The sequence below is a fragment of the Anolis sagrei genome, chromosome 2, assembly GCF_037176765.1.
Source record: "Anolis sagrei isolate rAnoSag1 chromosome 2, rAnoSag1.mat, whole genome shotgun sequence".
Lineage (NCBI taxonomy): Eukaryota > Metazoa > Chordata > Lepidosauria > Squamata > Dactyloidae > Anolis > Anolis sagrei.
This window is the reverse complement of record NC_090022.1, coordinates 287878550-287900096: the sequence shown is the minus strand read 5'-3', so window position 1 is coordinate 287900096 and position 21547 is coordinate 287878550.

Below are 21547 nucleotides of genomic sequence, written 5' to 3'. Positions count from 1 at the left end.
AGGCCACATCTACACTGCTATATAATCCAGTTTCTGAATCCAGATTATCTGTTTCCAACTGGGTTATATGGCAGTAAGTGTAGACTAATATAATCCAGTTCAAACAGGTAGTCTGGATTTTAAATGGCAGTGCAGATGGGGCTCCAGAGTCCTAGTTACATCAAACTGGTTGTTCAAAACAGTTGACATAATAATAAAAATGCAATTTATAAACAACAACACATACAAAACATTCAAGGAAATATTACAGCAACCAATCAGGAATATCACCTTGGAAATATAGAATGTTTTAAGGAAAATAGAACAAACTGTGTGTCACAGCGCAAGTGTGTTGCCTACAGTGTGTCGCACAAATATAATGAGAAATTACAAAAATCTTAGACATGTATGCAATTATCTTATAAATCATAATTTTTAAAATATATACATGAAAAGATTTAATGAGATAGGTTGTGTCCCTGTACATTCTGACATTACCTCTTGTAAGGGGTTGGCTTGATCTCTCCTTTGTTAGTAAAACTGAATTACTGTGTTGCAAAATGATGCATGTCTAATAAAGGTGTGTCGCCAACGCACAATGCTTGGAAAGCTCTGCAATAGAGCATTTAAAGTTTTAGATCAGGACAAGGGGCATCATAGGCCCTTTCTATACTGCCATATATAATCCAGATTATCTGCTTAGAACTGGATTATATGGCAGTGTAGACTCATTTAATCCATTTCAAAGCAGATAAACACATATACCTGTGTGTGTGTGTGTGTGTGTGTGTGTACGTACATACTATTATAAATGGTATAGCTGGGCATGTTTAGCCTGAAGAAGAGAAGGCTGGGAGGAGATATGATAGCCATGTATAAATATGAGAGGAAACCACAGGGAGGAGGGAGCAAGTTTGTTTTCTGCTTCCCTGGAGACTAGGACATGGAGCAATGGCTTCAAACTACAAGAGAGGAGATTCCATCTGAACATGAGGAAGAACTTCCTGACTGTGAGAGCTGTTCAGCAGTGGAACTCTCTGCCTTGGAGTGTGGTGGAGGCTCCTCCTTTGGAAGCTTTTAAACAGAGGCTGGATGGCCATCTGTCAGGGGTGCTTTGAATGCAATTTTCCTGCTTCTTGGCAGAATGGGGTTGGACTGGATGGCCCATGAGGTCTCTTCCAACTCTTTGATTCTATGATTCTATGATAATAAACAAACCTTGCAAAATATTAGCTTAACAGTCATTAGTTCTATCTGACAAATTGGTTGTTCTTATGTGCCATCAAGCAGGTTTCAATTTATGGCAACCCAATTAATGAGAGATCTCCAAAAGATGTATTGTCGAAGGCTTTCATGGCCGGAATCACTGGGTTGTTGTAGGTTTTCTTCAGGCTATATGGCCATGGTCTAGAGGCATTCTCTCCTGACGTTTCGCCTGCATCTATGGCAAGCATCCTCAGAGGTAGTGAGGTCTGTTAGTGAGATCTCCAAGAGACATTGGTTGCAAAAATCAACCCCAGAGAGAGAGAGAAATGAGCCGCCAGATGGAGCTGTTTGCCAAACTCCCAACTTTTTGGCTATTATTCTATATCTGGACTGTTTCAGCAATTCAAAAAGATTTGACAGGTGCACCTCCCTTCAAGGTGCTTTGCTTCAGAGCACTTAGTGGTGCTTTTCTAATACTCAATGCAAACCCATTTGGTTGCCTACATGCCCTCGGTTTGCAGCTTTTGTACGCTTCATATCTAAGTGCTGCATTCTGGTAATGAGAATGCTAAAGAACTTGTAAAACTACAAATCCCAGGGCTCTATAGCACTGAGCCATGGCAGTTAAAGTAGTATCGAACTGCATTAAATCTAGAATCATAGAATCATAGAGTTGAAAGAGACCTCATGGGCCATCCAGTCCAACCCCCTGCAAAGAAGCTGGAAAATTGCATTCAAAGCACCTTCGACAGATGGCCATCCAGCCTCTGTTCAAAAGCTTCCAAAGAAGGAGCCTCCACCACACTCTGGGGCAGAGAGTTCTATCTATACTACCTAGAGTATAGATGGACCCTAAGTGTACAATGTCATTGATCCAGCTGTTTTCCTCCAACGATATGAATTCTGATTGTGGTTTAATAGATTATTTTATGTCAGCCTAAGTATGTATTTTAAAAATCAATATGCATGTTCCTATCACGACATCCGTCCTTTTATTGCTTATGTGTAATGTATTCCAGTGACATTTGGAGTTTCAGGGCGGCAACACAATTGACACGATTGCATCATTAAACTATCAATTATTATTTTTCTGTCTTTACAATTAATATTCCATCTAGCCATTCCACAGATCTAATTTCCATCCCCACATTGACCCCACCTCTTGTCAATTTATATACCAGAAGCAAAACTGCATTGCTAAATAAACCTTTGCTCATAAACCTTGAATTCCACTGACTTCATAGGGGGTTCCTCTGACGAAAATGTATTTGTGAAAAACATAGCCTTGAGGTTCAGTCCTGACTGGCATCAACATATGTATTAGCTAATGCAAGTTAATGATCTACCATTCTAAATGCTAACTACTATATATGTTTTCTTTTTTTTTTTCCTGGGCTAGGTGTGACATAACCAAGGCTTGTGTGTAAACACAGTACATTTACTATACTGATTACTACTTTCTTATCACTTGTGAATGATTCAGGCTTTTTCTCTGGAAAGGCGCTCATATATTCTTCCTTCCTGCTTGAATATCCAGAGTTCACATTGCTCCATATTTGAACCCTCGTTCTCTATCTATCCAATGAAAACTCCAAGTATTAACTCTGGATTGGAGTCCCTTTTGAGGAAGATAGTTGAGTCTTAAGATCCCATCTACACTGCCATATAATGCAGTTTGAAACTGCATTATATGGTCAGTGTAGACTAATATAATGCAGTTTCAAACTGCATCATATGGCAATGTAGATGGGGCTGATGTCATTTTTGTGATGTACAATTTATTTCCACATCAGTCATAGATGGGGATGCATAGTATTAAGGCTTTGTCGTATTTCTCTTTCTGTTCTGTTGCACGTTGGGCCTGTAAAGAATTTCCTTTAGAACAGGACATGCAACCTTTGCCCAGCGGGAAGCCAGGGGGCCCAAGGAGAAGTTCTCAGAGGTTTTCCACCACAAATGATCTTTAGATGGCTTGTGAGGCATAACAAAGTCTTTTATTAATGAACAATCAAACAGAAACTTCTCTTGTCTTCAGAAAGTTAAACAAATGATTCCAGGCTTTTATGCAATTGGTGGCTTCCTAAACTTGCCCACGAAGGACAGGCAACTATCTTCAGTAACTTCTTCTTTACTTTAAAGGAAAATCCTCTTTTTAACTTCTCCCAGGCTGACTATAATCTAACCTTTACTGATGTGGGCTATGCTACCAGGTCGAACTGCGTCTCGAAGCACCGAGTGGACCTACCAGTAAAGGCTTAGATATTCCCCAGCTGGAGTTCTTTGTTCTTTCAAACTGTTCACCCTCGGAAATTACTCAAAGCTTTAGGACTGCTTCCCTGGAAATCTTTGGGTGCTCTTAAGACTGTTTTCCCCCAGAAGGTCTTAAGGGTTGAAGCTTTTGTACAGGGGAAGCTTGCACACATCCTGTACATTAGCTTTCCTTGCTGAGACTAACTAAAAATGGCTCCCTTCCCTTCCCAATTGCCCTGAGCAAGGGGCGGAACCAAAACTTAATGATGATGGACAGGTGACTTGCCCTACGACTGCAACCAAAGGAAGCCACTTATCTGCAGAATCCCAGGAACCTTGGACTGCAAGCAAACATTTAATACAAAGCAAATAAAATTGGAGCTCCTGGTACAGCCGTACCAGCACACTTTCCTTGCTAGGTTATACTTGGAGTTATTGCAAACCAGATCCCTAGGGTACATCTACAACATAAAATTAATGAAGCTTGAGACCACTTTAACTGCCATTATTTTATTTATTTATTTATTTGTTTATTTGTTTATTTACTATATTTATATACTGCCCCTCTCCGCCCGCAGGCGACTCGGGGTGGTTTACATTTGGTGCCAAGACCAAAAAAATACAATTTAAATACAATAAAAACAATCAGATAATAAAACCATAACAAAATCAATAAAAACATGAATATTAGAGTTTTCTATTAAAAACATTGTCCAATCACATCATCCAACCATTCCATTTTCCTATGTCTATTACACTGTATTTGGAAATGACTGCTCAAAGAGCTAAGTCTTGATTCTCTTTCGAACTGTTAAAAGGGAGGGGGCTGATCTGCCATCCTTAGGGAGGGTGTTTCATAGCCAAGGGGCCACCACTGAGAAGGCCCTGTCTCTCATCCCCCGCCAGCTGTACTTGAGACGATGGTGGGACCGAGAACAGGGCCTCCCCAGGTGATCTTAAAGTCCTGGAGGGTTCATAAAGTTGATGCTATGGAATACTAAAAGTTGTAGTTTGGTGAGGAACTATAATTCTTTGGCACAGAAGGCAGTAAGCCCTTGTAAAACGACAATTCCCATGATTCCATAGCACTGAGCCACAACAGTTAACGTGGTGTCAAAGTGCATTCATTATACAGTATGGATGCACTCATACAAAGAAAGACGTAAGTGACTGAAACTTTGGTGTGAAGCTAGAAATTAAAAAGATTCAATTATCAGAAATCATAAACAATCTATCTCTGAATTGTTTATCAGATATTATATACTATGGAATGATCACTTCATCAGATAACATTTTCAATATGTATTGTTCTTATACTGTTAAGAGTAAAGCTGGAGAAGCAAGACAACATCTGCAAATATCAGTACAGGCACACCCCGGACCATGTAATGTTTAGGGTTTCTGCCAATAAAAACCTGAAAACATTTAAATCCTTCAAATTTCTGTTTCCTAGAAACACAGGGAACACATCATTTGGATAAGGTATAATATTTGCCATGGGATGCAAGGCCAGCCTCATCGCAACCTTTGTGGTTGCATAATATAGCAGGGAAATAGGTAATAGCGGCAGTATGCGTACACACTTTTCCTAGGACCAACACCCAACATACTTTGTTGAAACAAGCCTTGTTCGCTTTCTTTCCACGAAAGACAATAGAAAGTAGTTCTTTCCTCAATTTGCAGGATTCTTCTGGAAGTGCAACGTGGGAACAATGCCATCTTGTACCCAATTATACTCAGAGCATTTAATGTTACTTCTTTGCTTTTTAAAAATATTAATTCTTTGTTTTGAGACATAGAATCATAGAATCATTGAGTTGGAAGAGACCTTGTGGGCCATCCAGTCCAACCCCATTCTGCCAAGAAGCAGGAAAATTGCATTCAAAGCACTCCTGACAGATAGCCATCCAGCCTCTGCTTAAAAGCCCCCAAAGAAGGAGCCTCCACCACACTCTGAGGCAGAGAGTTCCACTGCTGAACAGCTCTCACAGTCAGGAAGTTCTTCCCAATGTTCAGGTGGAATCTCCTTTCCTGCAGTTTGAAGTCATTGTTCTGCATCCTAGTCTCCAAAGCAATGTGTGTACTGTGTTTGTCTTCCTGCCAGAAAACGTCACTGACGACACTTGCAAAAAGTTCCAATTGATGGCTCTCTAGAAAGAGAAGGTCAGTGCACTGCAACTACATGTTGAGACTCTTCAACACATCAGAGAATTGGATAGAACAGAAGGCGAATTGATCCTACAGAACCATCACGAAGAGGCTGGCAATTAAAACAAAGAGGGTTGCAACACTGAGGAAGCAACCTGGAGGAAAGTCACCGTCAGGAGCAGACCATGGACAAAGGAATCGGAATTGCTCCAGCTAAGCAATAATCAGCTACATCTTCCTGAGGATAATGGTAATGAAGAGGTACTGACAGGAGGCCAGCAGATATAGGACAGGTGACACCTGGCTTGAAAACAGTTCATGTGAAAGGGACCTAGGAGTCTTATTAGACCACAAGCTGAACACGAGTTAACAGTGTGAGGCAGCCACTCAATTCTAAGTTGCATCAATAGGAGCATGGTTCTAAATCAAGGGATGTAATGGAGCCACTCAATTTCCCTTGGTTGGACCTCACCTGGAATATTGTCTCCAATTCTGGGCAGCACTACTGCAATGGCGTAATAATGAGAGCTCTTAACCAGAGTGCATTGGAAGATTCAAAGAGTAAATCAACACAGAGTTTGAGCCTTTTTGGTTTATTCATACTGTGATAGCACGCTCGAGCCTTTGGGAAAAACTAATAGTGTCTTTGAAAGTCTCTTGCCTATGGTGCAAAGCAATGGTTATAAACTGTTTCAGCCTTCTTCCTTGTGAAGCTTAAGCTGGCCAAAAGCTTCTGTTATCTCTTGGACTGTTGGTATATGGATACTGCTGAATGCAATAAGCATGCCTATTATTATTATTATTATTATTATTATTATTATTATTATTATTATTATTATTGCTTCAGCCTAGGATTACCAGACAATTCCCAAGTCTCTATTCTCTGTAGCTCTGTTTCAGGAAAAGGAGGAGTCCAGCAAAGGAGCTCTATACAGGCCAATGGAATAGACCAACTAATGCTGGCCTTTGGGGTTTTTTAAGCTCTACCCAAAACTAATCTACATTATTGGGAAAACCTATAAACAGGGGAAACTAAAGTAGAGGAGAGGAAAAGGCAAAGCCACAGATGTTATGTATATAAATTGGGCTTATAAAAAAGATGGTGGTTATACCTAATGTTTAATTAAAATTATATATTTCTCCCCAAACACAGTATAAACACTTGGTAGACAATCATTCTGGTGTCATTCCCTCTGATGGTATCAACTTATGTACCCTTCTAAAAATGCCACTGAGTAACCCTAAGGCAAACCTATCATAGAGGTTTGCTACGGCAGTTCTTAAGATGCATCTACACTTAGAATTAATGCAATTTGAAACCACTTTAACTGTGGTGGCTCAGTACTATGGTATAGATAAAGACAGTTTCTATTCTGAGATGAATATTGAAAAATTACTTCAAGTTTATCCAGGCGCTCCGGCATAGGAAGAAGTGAGTGATGGGGGAGTATAAATAGAAAATGTTCAGCAAGGCAATTGACCCCAGCCCATAACAAATCAATTAGTGAAGGAATATTTGTCAGTCAAGAAAACGTAGATGGCAGGAGAATGATTTATACATATTAGAGTCATATTATTAACTATTGGGAGTTTTACAGCTGTTTCTATCGAAAGCTTTTTTTATTGCATCTAATCCTTGCTACTCTGCAGACATATCAGTTTTTGTGCTCCTTAATGGAATAAGTGGCTTTATTGGGGGGGGGGGGGGAGAGACTCCTACTAATGTCGTGGCACCTTAAAGACTAAACTCATTACCTGTCTAGTCAGAAGTAAATCCTGTTGAATTCAGCTTGGGGTATAGAGTTGCACAGAAAGCAATCGGGTACATTAGTAGAACAGAACAGCCCTTTTGATTATTAATTAATATTCATGATCTTGGATTGACAAAATGAATACACAAAGATGCAGATGGGAAGGGGAGTCTCTACCACCATTTTTTTAAAGGCAAAGAACATTGAAAATGCCAAGTAGAAGAGAAATTTGTGACATTAGGGGTGCATTGAATTGATGCAGTTTGACACCACTTTAAAGGCCATGACTCAATGCTATAGAATTATGGAGTTGTAGTTTGGTGAGGTGCCAGCTTCTCTTTGGTAGAGAAGACTAATGGCCTTTTATAGCTACATCTCCCATGATTTGATAACATTGAGACATCGTAATTGAAGTGGTGTCATGCTGCATTAATTTTGCAGTGTATTTTTTTGTTTTGTTTATACGTTTATTTGCTTCCCACTCCTCGTGACCTCATGGATCAACCCACACCAGAGCTCTCTGTCGGCCATGACCACCCCCAGCTCCTTCAAGGTCAAGCCAGTCACTTCAAGGATAACATCCATCTGTCTTGCCCTTGGTCGGCCCCTCTTCCTTTTTCCTTCCATTTCCCCAACATTGTCCTCTTCTTTAAGCTTTCCTGTCTTGTCATGATGTGGCCAAAGTACTTCATCTTTGCCTCTAATCGCCTTCCCTCCAATTAGCAGTCGGGCTTTATTTCCTGAAGGATGGACTGGTTGGATCTGCTTGCGGTCAAGGGCACTCTCAGAATTTTCCTCAGTTCAAAAGCATCTATCTTCCTTTGCTCAGCCTCACATCCATAGGTTTCTGCGGGGAATACCATTTCTTTGACTATGCAGATCTTCATTGCCAGTGTGATGTCTCTACTCTTCACTATTTTATCGAGATTGGTCATTGCTCTCCTCCCAAGAAGGAAACGTCTTCTGATTTCGTGGCTGAAGTCTGCGTCTGCAGTCATCTTTGCACCTAGAAATACAAAGTCTGTCACACTCACTGCCTCCACGTTTTCTCCCTCTATTTGCCAGTTATCAATCCATCTGGTTGCCATCATTTCAGGGTTGTTTTTTTAATGTTTAACTGCAACCCAGCTTTTGAATTTTCTTCTTTCACCTTGATTAGAAGGCTCCTCAGCTCCTTCTTGCTTTTGGCCATCAAAATGGTATCATCTGCATATCTAAGGTTGATAATGTTTCTTCCAGCAGTTTTAACTCTAGCCTTGGATTTATCAAGCCCTGCATGTTGTATTGTTGGGAACGAGATAATGACCAGGCGGGAAGCAGGGTGTAGAAGTGAATGATGATGACCCTTTATTGTTGTCTAAGCAATGCTTATATAGGTTTTGGTGCTCTTCAGCAAAGTCTGCATAGCAACAGTGGAGGATTACATAACTGCCAAGCGATTGGTTAGACTCTTAAGGGTGAGGTAATCTACAGGTGAGGTCAGCTACAGGCGATGTCATCCTTCCTGTCTTCAAGGGTAATGTCCATATATGGTCAGTGGGGTAGGAACAGTGTATGTATCTGGGGAGTATGGCCTGTCTTTAATCCTATGTCATGATGTCCTGTATACTTGGCCAAAATGGTGTGAAGCATTAGTGTCAGAGGACTGAAACTGGCCATGTCCATATAGAGGTATGGTGTGCCAATCCCTCTGTGGTACATAGCCATTTTTGTACCTCTGTACTGGGGACACAATGGTGTCTCTCTTGTATAAGGGACATAATAATGTCATCACTCCTTTACATCACTCCTTCATTGTATGATGTGTTCTGCATACAAGTTGAATAGGTTGGGTGAGAGTATACAACCCTGCCATACGCCATTCCCAATCTTGAACCAGTCTGTTGTTCCATGGTCAGTTCAGTTCTTACTGTTGCTACCATAATTGGTCGTTATACAGATCCTCAGGAAACAGACAAGGTGACTTGGTATCCCCTTATCACTAAGAACTTGCCACAATTTATTATGATCCACACAGTCAAAGCCTTTAGAATAGTCAATAAAACAGAAATAGATGTTTTTTCTGAAACTCCCTGCCTTCCTCCATTATCCAGCGGATGTTGGCAATTTGGTCTTTAATTCCTCTGCCTTTTCTAAACCCAGTTGGTATATCTGGCAACTCTTGATCCATGTACTGCTAGAGTCTATTGTGCAGGATCAGTGTAGATGCACTGAAATTGGGAAGGCTTGGCATATGTGATAGTTTGAGGGATTAAAATAGTCCCAACTAGAACCAGCTTTTTAAATAAATGGAACTTAGTAATCAACACTTGGGTGTAATTGATTCTTAGAACTAACATACGATTGCCTTATACAAATACATTTTTGCAGCTATAAGTGTTCATTCTTGATAAAATAGTAAAGAGTAGAGACATCACACTGGCAACAAAGATCTGCATAGTCAAAGCCATGGTATTCCCTGTAGTAATCTACGGATGTGAGAGCTGGACCTTAGGGAAGGCTGAGCGAAGGAAGATCGATGCTTTTGAACTGTGGTGTTGGAGGAAAGTGCTGAGAGTGCCTTGGACTGCGAGAAGATCCAACCAGTCCATCCTCCAGGAAATAAAGCCCGACTGCTCATTGGAGGGAAGGATACTAGAGACAAAGTACTTTGGACACATCATGAGGAGACAGCAAAGCCTGGAGAAGACAATTATGCTGAGGAAAGTGGAAGGCAAAAGGAAGAGGGGCCGACCAAGGGCAAGATGGATGGATGGCATCCTTGAAGTGACTGGACTGACCTTGAAGGAGCTGGGGGTGGTGACGGCCGACAGGGAGCTCTGGCGTGGGCTGGTCCATGAGGTCACGAAGAGTCGGAGACGACTGAACGAATGAACAACAACAAAAGCGTTCATTGATTTTTGGGACTACTATAGGATTTTCTTACACAAATACATTATTATAGCTATACATATTTTTCCATAGAACCTAGAATGATTACTTCCTTGAACTATACGTATCTCCCTGAATTCCCTATACAGCATGGCTCTCATCCCTAACCATTGAACATGCTCTTTAACTAATTATGGAAAATTTAGTCCAAAAATGAATTTTCCAATCTCTTTTTCCACCTGTCTTTGCCATTTTCAAACTGACACCAACACCAGGGGGCTCTAGTCTCCTTCACTAGGCATTTGATTACATGCTTTGTGTAGTTTTTGTTGAGCGCCTTCAAGACATTTCTGAACTATGGTGACCCTAAGGCAAACAAGGTTTCCTTGACAAGATTTGTCCCAAAGAGAGTTGCTATTGCCTTCCTCTGAGGATGAGAGAGTGTGACTTACCCAAAATCACCCAGTGGATTTCCATGGTCAAGCGGGGATTCAAACCCTGGATTCCAGAATCACAGTCAGTGATTCCCAACCTTCCTAATGCTGCGACCCTTTAATACAGTTCCTCATATGGTGACCCCCAACTATGCTACTTCAGAACTGTCATTTTGCTACTGTTATGAACCGTAATGTAAATATCTGATTTTGTCATTGGGGAGTTGTAGTTGCTGGGATTTATAGTTAACGTACAATCAAAGAGCATTCTGAACTCCACCAATGATGGAATTGAACCAGACTTGACACAGAGAACTCCGATGACCAACAAAAAATACTGAAAAGGTTTGGTGGGCATTGACCTTGAGTTTTGGAGTTGTAGTTCACCTACATCTAGAAAACACTGTGGACTCAAACAATGATGGATCTGGACCAATCTTGGCACGAATACTCAATGTGCCCAAATGTGAACACTAGTGGGGTTTGGGGAAAATAGACCTTGTCATTTGGGAGTTGTAGTTGCTGGGATTTATAGTTTGCCTACAATCAAATAGCATTCTGAAACCCAACAGGAATAGAATTGGGCCAAACTTTCCACACAGATCCCCATGACCAACAGAAAATACTGTGTTTTCTGATGGTCTTTGGTGACCCCTCCTAAAAACCCCTCATGACTCCCCCCCTAGGTTGGTCCCGACCCCTAGGTTGAGAAATGCTGATCTAAGTGCACTAATTCTACAATTTAGAACCACCTTTAGTGTTTTTCTCAATCTTGATAAGAAGGAGATTCTAAATTATACCAGAAACTAGGCTTTTGTGTGAGAAGTTATGGCAAAGTAAATACATTGCTGGCCTGAGCATGAACTCAGAGGCATCCTTTGCCCTCCTTGTATTTTTATATCTGCCCCAATGAGCCAATGTACTCCTACTTGGCTCTGGTTAGTGATCTTGGCATCTAGCAAACACAGACATAGTCAAACACACAGATGCCACAAGCCTGAGGTTTGTACATACCCATATGAGAGGGTTCCAGGGGACACTCGCTGTGCAGACAAAGTCCAGACAGAGCAATGATTAAGAGCAAAGGGCCCGAACACTCCAAGGAATCTTCTCCAAACAACACACTGAAGTGTCTCATGACCGACAACCATGATATGAGACTGCATGGGAGAGGTGCATCCTGTGCATCCATATTGTAGAATAAATGCAGTTTTAAACTACTCAAACATAGCCATGGTGCTATGTGAGTTGTAGTTTTACAAGGTTTTTCTCTGCCAAAGAGTGCCGGCACTTTACCAAACTACAACCCGCAAGTCCCCATAGCATTGAGCCATGATAGTTAAAGTGGTGCCAAGCTGCATTATTTCTACAATGTCGATTCACCCCTACATTATCCATTGACCTGATCTTTTTAATTAAGCAGCTTTCCCGTTCCCTCCACCTGCCTCATTTGGAAGGGACTCCAAAGGATTTCCCTTTGTATTCCAACGGACCCTGACCTGGCTTCAGGAACTGCTGGACTTAAGTCTTATGAGTCTGGAATTCTGGCTTTGAATCCCTGCTTAGCCATGGAAATGTACTGCGTGATCCTGGTTAAGTCATACTCTCTCAGCTCAATGCAAAGGAACCCTGAGATTCATAAGAACAGCATCTATAGACTAAGATACGAGGCTAGAAGGTAGATGAAATGCTCTTACCTGCAACTTGCTTGCTAATATCAGACATAAACAACGAACAGCAACACATTCCTGGCATTATCATTGTACAGTGTTCCCGGACCACTTGTTGGGAACGTTCCAGGACCACTTGTTGGGAATCAGCCTGTGTTTGTGTTTCATGATGCTCAGGATCATGATGCTCTTGATGTGGGACATGATGAGGGAAATGATGGTGCTGAGGCTGAGGTGCAAGATGGAGATGGTTTGGTCAATGATTTTCATGCTGACAATGACAGAGAGGCCCCAGTGCAAAGGGCAGTTTTTCATAAAACTGGGCTTAAGGATGATGGTTGAGCTCTCAAGATTTGATTTTGGAAAACAATCTGACACCTGGAAATTTTAATGAGCAGCCAGAAAGGGAGTTGAAAAATAGGCAGCCCAGATCGACAACAAACTCAATGTTTACATCCCCCTCAGAGGCAAGAGTGGGGGAAAACGAAACCAATTTTTGGGCTTTGGGATATAAGGTTTGCTTCTAGGGAAAGCCTGTTAGATCAGGCATCGTTTGGAAATCATGTTCATGTGCCTTGGAAATCCTGTTCAAGGGGTCTTGTTTTTATAGGGATTTTTAGCATTTTGCTGTGGTCTAGCACCTTCTGCAACCTGTTGATTCCTGTCTGGATAAATACTGCCTTGGATTGTTTTTATATTTTTTGTGGAATTACTTTGAATTACTGCATTTTACTGATCTTTTACATTTTGAATTTTTCCTGTTTTTACAAGCATTTATTTCTACTGGCTATTTTACTCAGCTTCAATAAAAAGGATTGGTTTTTCACTCAACGTGTGGTGTGTTTTAAAGTCAGAGGGTATTGTTTCTGTTCTGGAGTGCAACACCACTCGCGAAAAGTGAAAATCTGCGAAGTAGAGATGCTATATATGTATATCGAGTTCCAAGGCTGAGGCAGAAGTGAGGAGAGATTTAAAGGCACTGCATACTTTTTTTTGCTGGTTATCTCTGCTTTGCTTTGCAATCTCTCTTGATTGACTGCCTCTCTCCCAAGGGAGAGGGTGAAATCCCCTTCCACACTCCAGTGTTGTCAGGAGGTGGGATTAGAACACTGGGCAACAGCAACCATTCATAAATTTGGGAGGCAAAAACCCACAAAACAGCGGGTCTGCGAAAAGCGACCTGCAAAGTGCAAGGAAACACTGTATATATTATGCAACATATCAGAGTTTAACCAAATGCCCATTTTTTTAAATAATAATAGCAACATTGCAGAGGTATTTCCAGAAATCAAAAACAACACGATATAGGATGGAATAATTGACACACTTTCCTGTTCTCTTTCTCCCTAAATTAGGAATGTTGGTGGAAGTATTATCGGAGAATATTATAGGGATTTTAGTAGACTAATGGATTTCATTGGTGCATCAGTAAAAGGAAAAGTGTTGAACAAAAGACATGGTTTTATTTGGCTTTAATTATGCCACAGATTTTATAGGAGACATAATCTCAGAAGAGGCAAGTGTGCATAAGAGAAGGGAGTGTGCTTCTTTTAAGATGACACTTCATATTGTTTTTTAATGAGACCCTTTTCTTAGAAATGAGGGGTAAGAGATTCTGCCCAATTAATCAGTATGCATTTTGAGCTGCTAATCAGTTCACTAATTAATTAACCGATGCAGAGATTCATGTGTAGCACCTACTAATTTTTGTGCGGTTTGAGATACAGTGCCCCTGAAATGAGGGGGGAAATCCAAAGGACGATTTCATTTCATTTCATTTGCTGCAGGTATTCCTTAACAGTGTTGAAATTGGGGTAGTCGTTACAAGATTTTTTCCAAAACACTTATCTATGTCCATAATAAAGTTGAAAATATGTATCGTTTGTGTTTGTGTGGCTGGGGTGTCCACATACACAGACAAGCTCCTGCCTCCACAAATATCTTTAGCTCCCACTACTCGGGAGACACCAAAGGCCCTCCCTCGAATGACATTGTAGGTTATAGCTACTGCTATGAACATGTACAAGAGTCCTGCCAATGTCCTCCAAAAACACCATACTGCCCACCACCCAAGTGAAGGCTTTCATACGGGGACCATTTCATCCTAGATTTTATGTGTTTCCTCCACCACAGACATCCCAGTGTTTCTTACTTTCTCCACTGATGATGGACCTGGACCACACTGGCACACATAACCCCCATGACTAACTCACACTACTGGACAAGTTTGAGGGGCCTGACTCACCATAGTGGGAGCTGTAGTTTACTCTACAGCCAGAGAGTACACTGAACTCCACTGGTGATGCATCTGGAGCAAACTTGGCCAACATACCAAACTTTAAGTACTGATGGAGTTTCTCAGGTTTACCTGGCCTGATGTGAGTTGTAGTTCACTCACAAACTTATGCATTTTGTACAATTAAAAATTGACTTTTTCAAATAACCTGGGCAATGTCCAGGTATCACAGTATGACTCATAACCTTGGATGACATGTTTCCAGACTTCATTATACGTGAAAGCACAGTTAATAGCGAACCCTATTGAAATATTGAGCCTCTGTCCCAAGAATACAATAGACCCATGCTGGAGGACCCAGAAAAAAACCTAGAAATAACATATTTTGCTAAATATATCTGAATGAAACTACAGATACTGGTCCTTTAGATAGGGGGACATACTGTACTTGAAAACACCCAAGTATTGCTGAGAAATATTCCGAGTACCCATGGTTGTCAACTATGCAGAAATAACTGCTTTTTTCTGGGAAGGGCGAGGACTTAATATTGATCTTAGTGTCCGACGTGTGATCCAATACAACAGCCAGCAGAGTGATCTTGTATGCTGTGGACTCATCTTGTTATGTTTATAATAATAATAATAATAATAATAATAATAATAATAACAACAACAACATTTGCAAAGACTCCGGCACGAGCCAGTCAAGGTGGTCCCAGTGGTGATCGGCATACTGGGTGCAGTGCCTAAAGACCTTGGCCTGCACTTAAACACAATTGGCGCTGACAAAATTGCCATCTACCAGCTGAAGAAGATCACCTTACTGGGATCTGCATGTATTATTCACCGATACATCACACAGTCCTAGGCACTTGGAAGTGTCCGACGTGTGATCCAATACAACAGCCAGCAGAGTGTCTGCTGTAGACTCATCTTGTTGTGTTTCTAATAATAATAATAATAATAATAATAATAATAATAAACACTTTATACATATTCCACTCTTCTCCCTGTGGGAACTCAGAGAGGATTACAGTGTAACCAGATACCAGAAAACATTCAATGCCTTATCACAATACAATGTGACATACAAACACAAACAAAGGCAAAGACTTTTCCTTTCATTTCTGATTTTGGAGGCAGTGCCCATCTCTGGCTCTGGAGGATGTGCTTTTTGCCATTTTCAAGCCGAGGAGCCTGAGTTGTGACCTTCTGACCATGTGACCGGCATGACTGCTTGGAGCATCTTATGCCCTTCCCGCCAAAGCAGTACCTATTTATCTATTCACATATGCATGTTTTCGAAGTGTTAGGTTGGGAGGAGCTAGGGCTAATAGTAGGAGCTTACCCCGTCCCATGGATTCGAACTGCCAATCTTCGGTCAGCAGTTCAGCAGCACAAGGGTTAAACCCATTGCAACACTGCACTTCCTTTTTGGGGGAAAAAGATCAGTGGAAGAGACATCTTGGTTTGGATCTAGATCAGATAATAATAATAATAATAATAATAATAATAATAATAATAATAATTTTATTTCTTGCCCACCTCTCCACTCAGGTTACAACATTATAAAACACACATTCTTTAAAATAAACATAATGAAACATATTTCCAGAAGATACATATTAAAATACACAACACAGAGTGTGAGGTCGCACACTGGGCCTGTACATCAGACTATAGACGGGACATAAATTCTGTGTGCCCAACGGGACGCCGGGGCTGCCTCAGATTAAAGGTCCTTGGATTTCCTTAAAACACAGAGTCTTTAGATTGCTTAAAGGTTCAACAATGTTCTTTATTAAGGAAAAATAACAGGTACTTTAAAGCTTTTTTAACAGTCTATAGGCTCTTTCAATCTTGTCCACAAGGAACAGGAACTGTCTTCTTAACTGTAACTAATGGGGAAATCCTTAACTTCTAATCTGGGCAGTCTGTCTTTGCCTCTGTTGGCGTGGAGCCCCTACACCTGGTACCAACTGCTTCTGGCTTCCGCGAGAGACCCTTACCAGGCAGAGCTTTGTAGACTTCCAGGGAAAAAGGAGTTCAGGTTTCGGTGATGGCTGGCTGAAGTCCCTCAGCAAAGGAGCTGTAAGGCTGTACAACCCCGGTCAGGCTGTAGGCTGTATATCTCCCTGGCCAAGCCATAGAAGACAAAGCTTTCTACAGGAGCTCTTGGTATTATGTCCTGCATGGAAAGCTTCTCTGTGTGGACTGACCCAAAAAGGCTCCTATTCCCTCCAAAAACCCAAAAAGGGGTGGGACCAGGGAACCTAACTATAATTGACAGGTGGCTTGCCCTATGATTGCAGCCAAAAGAAGCCACCTATCTGCAGAGTCCCTGAAACTTAGGACTACAACAAACATTCAATGCAAAGCAAACAAAATTGGAGCTCCTGGTACAGCTGTACCTGCACACAGAGATTAAACATAAGGTGTAGGCCTGCTGGAAGAGATACAGTAAGTCTTCACTCGTGTCTTAAATTGCAACAGTGGATCTAGCTAGGAGCCCCCAGTGACGCAATTGGTTAAACCCTTATGCCGGCAGGACTGCTGACTAAAAGGTCGGTGGTTCAAATCCAGGGAGCAGGGTGAGCTCCCATCTGTCAGCTCCAGCTTCTCACAAGAGAAGACTCCCACAGAATGGTAAATCCAGGCATTTCCTGGGCAACGTCCTTGCAGACAGCCAATTCTCTCACACCAGAAGCGATCTGGGGTTTCTCAAGTCACTCCTGACACAAAAAAAGGCTGATCTAGCTGTCAAAGCTCTTCCGGCACATCTTTTCCCAGTTGTGGATAAGTTACCAGGTGACAGCGAAATGATACAAGCCAATGCATGCCTGCTCAGATGTGTGACCCATTGTTTTTAGTGTGGATAAAACAAGCAGGCTGATTTTGGGGTTGTTTCCTTGTTGAGGTCACTGGGATTAATATCTCTAGCATGACTGTAGGAAGTTGACCACAGAATAACACTGGAGGACCTGGAGATTCTTAGAACTGTGTTCATCACATTCATGAATGATCAAAGCTGCAAAGGTCGAACCCTCAAATGTGATAGGACAACTTTATTCCACCTTATGCACTTATGCATAAGTCTAAAAAGTTCAGTGAAAGAAATCAACCTGAAAAACCTAGGTTGACTTATCCACAGGCCAACATGAATACTTTGCCTTAATTCTTATTAGAAAAGGAACCATCCCTTTCAGTTCCTCATGTTGTGGTGACCCTCAACCATAACATTATATTTTTTTTTGTTACTTCATAACTGTAATTTTGCTACTGTTATGAATCATCATGTAAATAGCTGATATGCAGGATCTATTTTCATTCACTGGACCAAATTTGGCACAAATACCCGATACACCCAAATCTGAATACTGATGAGGTTGGGGTGAGATTGATTTTGTCATTTGGAAGTTATAGTTGCTGGCATTTATAGTTAACCAACAATCAAAGAGCATTCTGAACTCCACCAACGATGAAATTGAACTAATCTTGGCACACAGAACTCCCATGACCAACAGAAAATACTGGAAGGCTTTGATGGGCATTGACCTTGGATTTTGGAGTTGTAGTTCACCTACGTTCCTATTCATTCAGAAAAAGATTCCACTTTCAGTGGGATTTAATCCCATGTACCAGCCCCCCTGCCCCACAGGTCAATGATCCCAATTTACCCAGAGAGCACTGTGGACTCAAACTATGATGCATCTGGACCAAACTTGGCATGGATAACGCAATATGCCCAAATCTGAACACTGGTGAAGTTTGGAGAAAATAGACCTTGAAATTTGGGAGTTGCAGTTGCTGGGATTTATAGTTAACGCAGCCCACAATGGATCTGCACCAAACTTGGCACACTACCTACATGGCCAACACTGAATACTGTGGTGTTGGGAGCGGGCTGTTCTTGAATTCAGGGAGTTGTAGTTCACCAACACCAAAAAGGAAGAGAACAACAGGTGGAGAGATCTTCAGCCTTCTCTGCCAAAAGGGTTCCTAAGACCATCAGAAATATGTATTTTCTGCTGGTCTTTGGTGACCCCTCAATCTTGGTGACCCCCCCCCCCCTCCGGGGTCCAAACTCCCAGGTTGAGAAACGTTGAGCTAAAAGAAGCACTGACCTTCTCTACTTTCTTTGCTTTTGGCCACTTCTGGCTTTTTTTAATGTTTGGGCAGGACAATGGCGGTGGTAACCACTGGCCCCAAGGTAGTATTGGTGAAGAATGACCCTCAACTTATCCATAGGCCTTATCAGAATCCATAATTTTGGCCCCTAACCTTCCCTCGACTTATACACAAGGTCGACTTACGTATAAGTACATATAGTATTTTTTAAATTGTGAGTACCAGTTGTAGACTGATGCCATTGTGCTAAGAATCCAACAATAGTTTCCCAACATAAATAATGACAGTTCCCAATGCTTTTGAACCTGGCAACCTGCTAGAAACATGCCTGTGCTAGAACCTCACCTTGTCCTTTTTGTGTCTTGTACCAGCTTCCAAAACAACCAAGAGGTTTCCTATCATCGCTTCCTCTTCAAACCAGAGCAAGCTGCACCTGTTGAATGTCTAACCGTCTAGCTAGCTAAGGAGCCTGTTTGAAATGCATTTGCGCAGTCAGACTGTGGTCGCTTTTGAGCCTGTAAAAGCCGCTCAATGGCCTTTCTGAGACCCTCAGCTTTATGTGCGCCGAGAGGTTATTTGCAGTCAAAACCAGCCCTCCCCCCAACGCCATTCATTGTTCAAGACTTCTCTTCTCCCTCTACAAATTCCGTCTCTCCCTCTTTCTCCGACCCACAGATTAGGTGGAGAGGGCACTGGGCAGGGAACCTGGCAACCGGAGTCTGATTAAATCCTTGTGTGTGCTCTTTGCTTGCCTTTCTTTCTTTCTTTCTTTCTTTCTTTCTTTCTTTCTTTCTTTCTCTTGCGTTACCCTTTCCAAAGAAGCAGCACAAAATATGAAGAATAGAGGAAACCTTGGCATATTTGGATAATAGTATATTATTTTTTTTAAAAAATACCATTGATGGAAAGCTGAAACAAACAAAGGCCACTTGCATCTGAAAACAAAAGCCTTCAAAGCATCCAGCAGCATTGGGGCTGAATTGTAGACTCATAGGATTTTGGAAGAGAACTTGAGGATCAACTTGCAAGTTTAGACTCATCGAATTGTTCATTTGGAGAAGGGGAATTAAATACATAAAATCCTAAGAAGATAGATTTCCTATTCATTCAGAAATAGATTCCACTTTCAGTGGGATTTAATCCCATGTACCAGCCCCCCTGCCCCACAGGTCAATGATCCCAATTTACTCCTTTGTTTCTCATACTGATAAGACCCCCATAGTAGCATCCTCTAGCTTGTCCATTCCTTTCATTGGGAAATCACAACTTTCCACTTCCTTTTTGCATTCGTTTATGTGCCTTCAAGGCACTTGAGAATTCATGACAGCATCTTGAATATCGTTGGATTTTCCTCCGGTGCATCTACACTGTGGGATTAATGCAATTTGGCATGACTTTAAAGGCCATGGCTCAATACTCTAGAATACTGGGAGCTGTAGTTTGGTGTTGCACTCTTTGGCAGAAGGCCTTGTAAAACTACAACTCCCAGGACCCCATAGCATCAACAAATGGCATGAATTCAGCAGTGTAGATACACCCTTAGTCAAGGAATACTCAGAGGTGGCTTGGCCAATTTTCCTTTGGAATATAACCTCCAGTACATGATATTTTGTTGGTGGTCTCCCATCCAAATACAAAACAGGGCTGACCCTGCTTAGCTCCCAAGGTTAGAGGGTGTGTGTGTGATGCTTTCAGAAGGCAACTCATGGGAAAGTTGCTCTTTGGACTACATCTCCTACGATGGGGAGCTATAGTTCAAAGAAGTAACTTTTTTCTAAACCACGCTCTATTGGATGGATGGAGCCAATCTCAGCTCCAGCCCATTGAATGCAAGCCCACTATTATATTGTTTACTAACTTACATACCCAACATTGCCCAGTTTGCATTTATTTGTGGCCAATTCTTTTCTTCCTCCCTTTCCATTCAGACACTTTGACCCTCTCTTTTCTTTCCCTTACCCCTTGCTTTCCCTCATATACCTTTCTTCTCCTTCCTTCCTTCCTTCCTTCCTTCCTTCCTTCCTTCCTTCCTTCCTTCCTTCCTTCCTTCCTTCCTTCCCTCTTTTTTCTTTCTTTCTTTACTTTTAATTGTGAACTTTCCATTGTTTGTTTTTATTATTGTAAGGCAATGGGCATAGACACCTTAAAAGCACCAGATCTCAGCCGATCATGTAAACTAAGCAGGGTCAGCCCTGGTTAGTACTTGGATCGGAGATCACCATTTAATACCATGTGCTGTAGGCTATATTTCAGAGGAAGGAAATTACAAAAACCACATCTGAGCATCCCTTGTTTAAAATACACCCATGAAATTCATGGGCTCAGCATGAATTGATAGAGGATTTGAAAGTGCATGCACACCAATGAACATATCTCGCCAAAAAAACCTCAAGTTTTAGGTTGGAAAAAACCTAAAATCCCAAAGCAACACCAAAAGTCCCCTGTTGGGAAACATGAGATATAAAATAAATTACTGAATGAGAAGGGAAATACATCCAAAAATGAGTTACCAAAGTGCAGAATTAAGGCAGTTTGATATTATTTTAATTGTCATGCTCAATGCTATAGAATTCTGGGATTTGTAGTTTTATATGGTTTAGATTTCTCTGCCAAAGATGAGATATAAAATTAATTACTGAATTACAAAGTGAGTGTGCAGAATTAAGGCAGTTTGATACAACTTGAACTCTCATGCCCCAATGCTACAGAATTCTGGGATTTGTAGTTTTATATGGTTTAGATTTCTCTGCCAAAGAGTGGTACAAGAGTTCTTTGACAGAGGGTAAATCTACACCAGGCATGGGCAAACTTGGGCCCTCCAGGTGTTTTGGACTTCAACTCCCACAATTCCTAACAGCCTACCGGCTGTTAGGA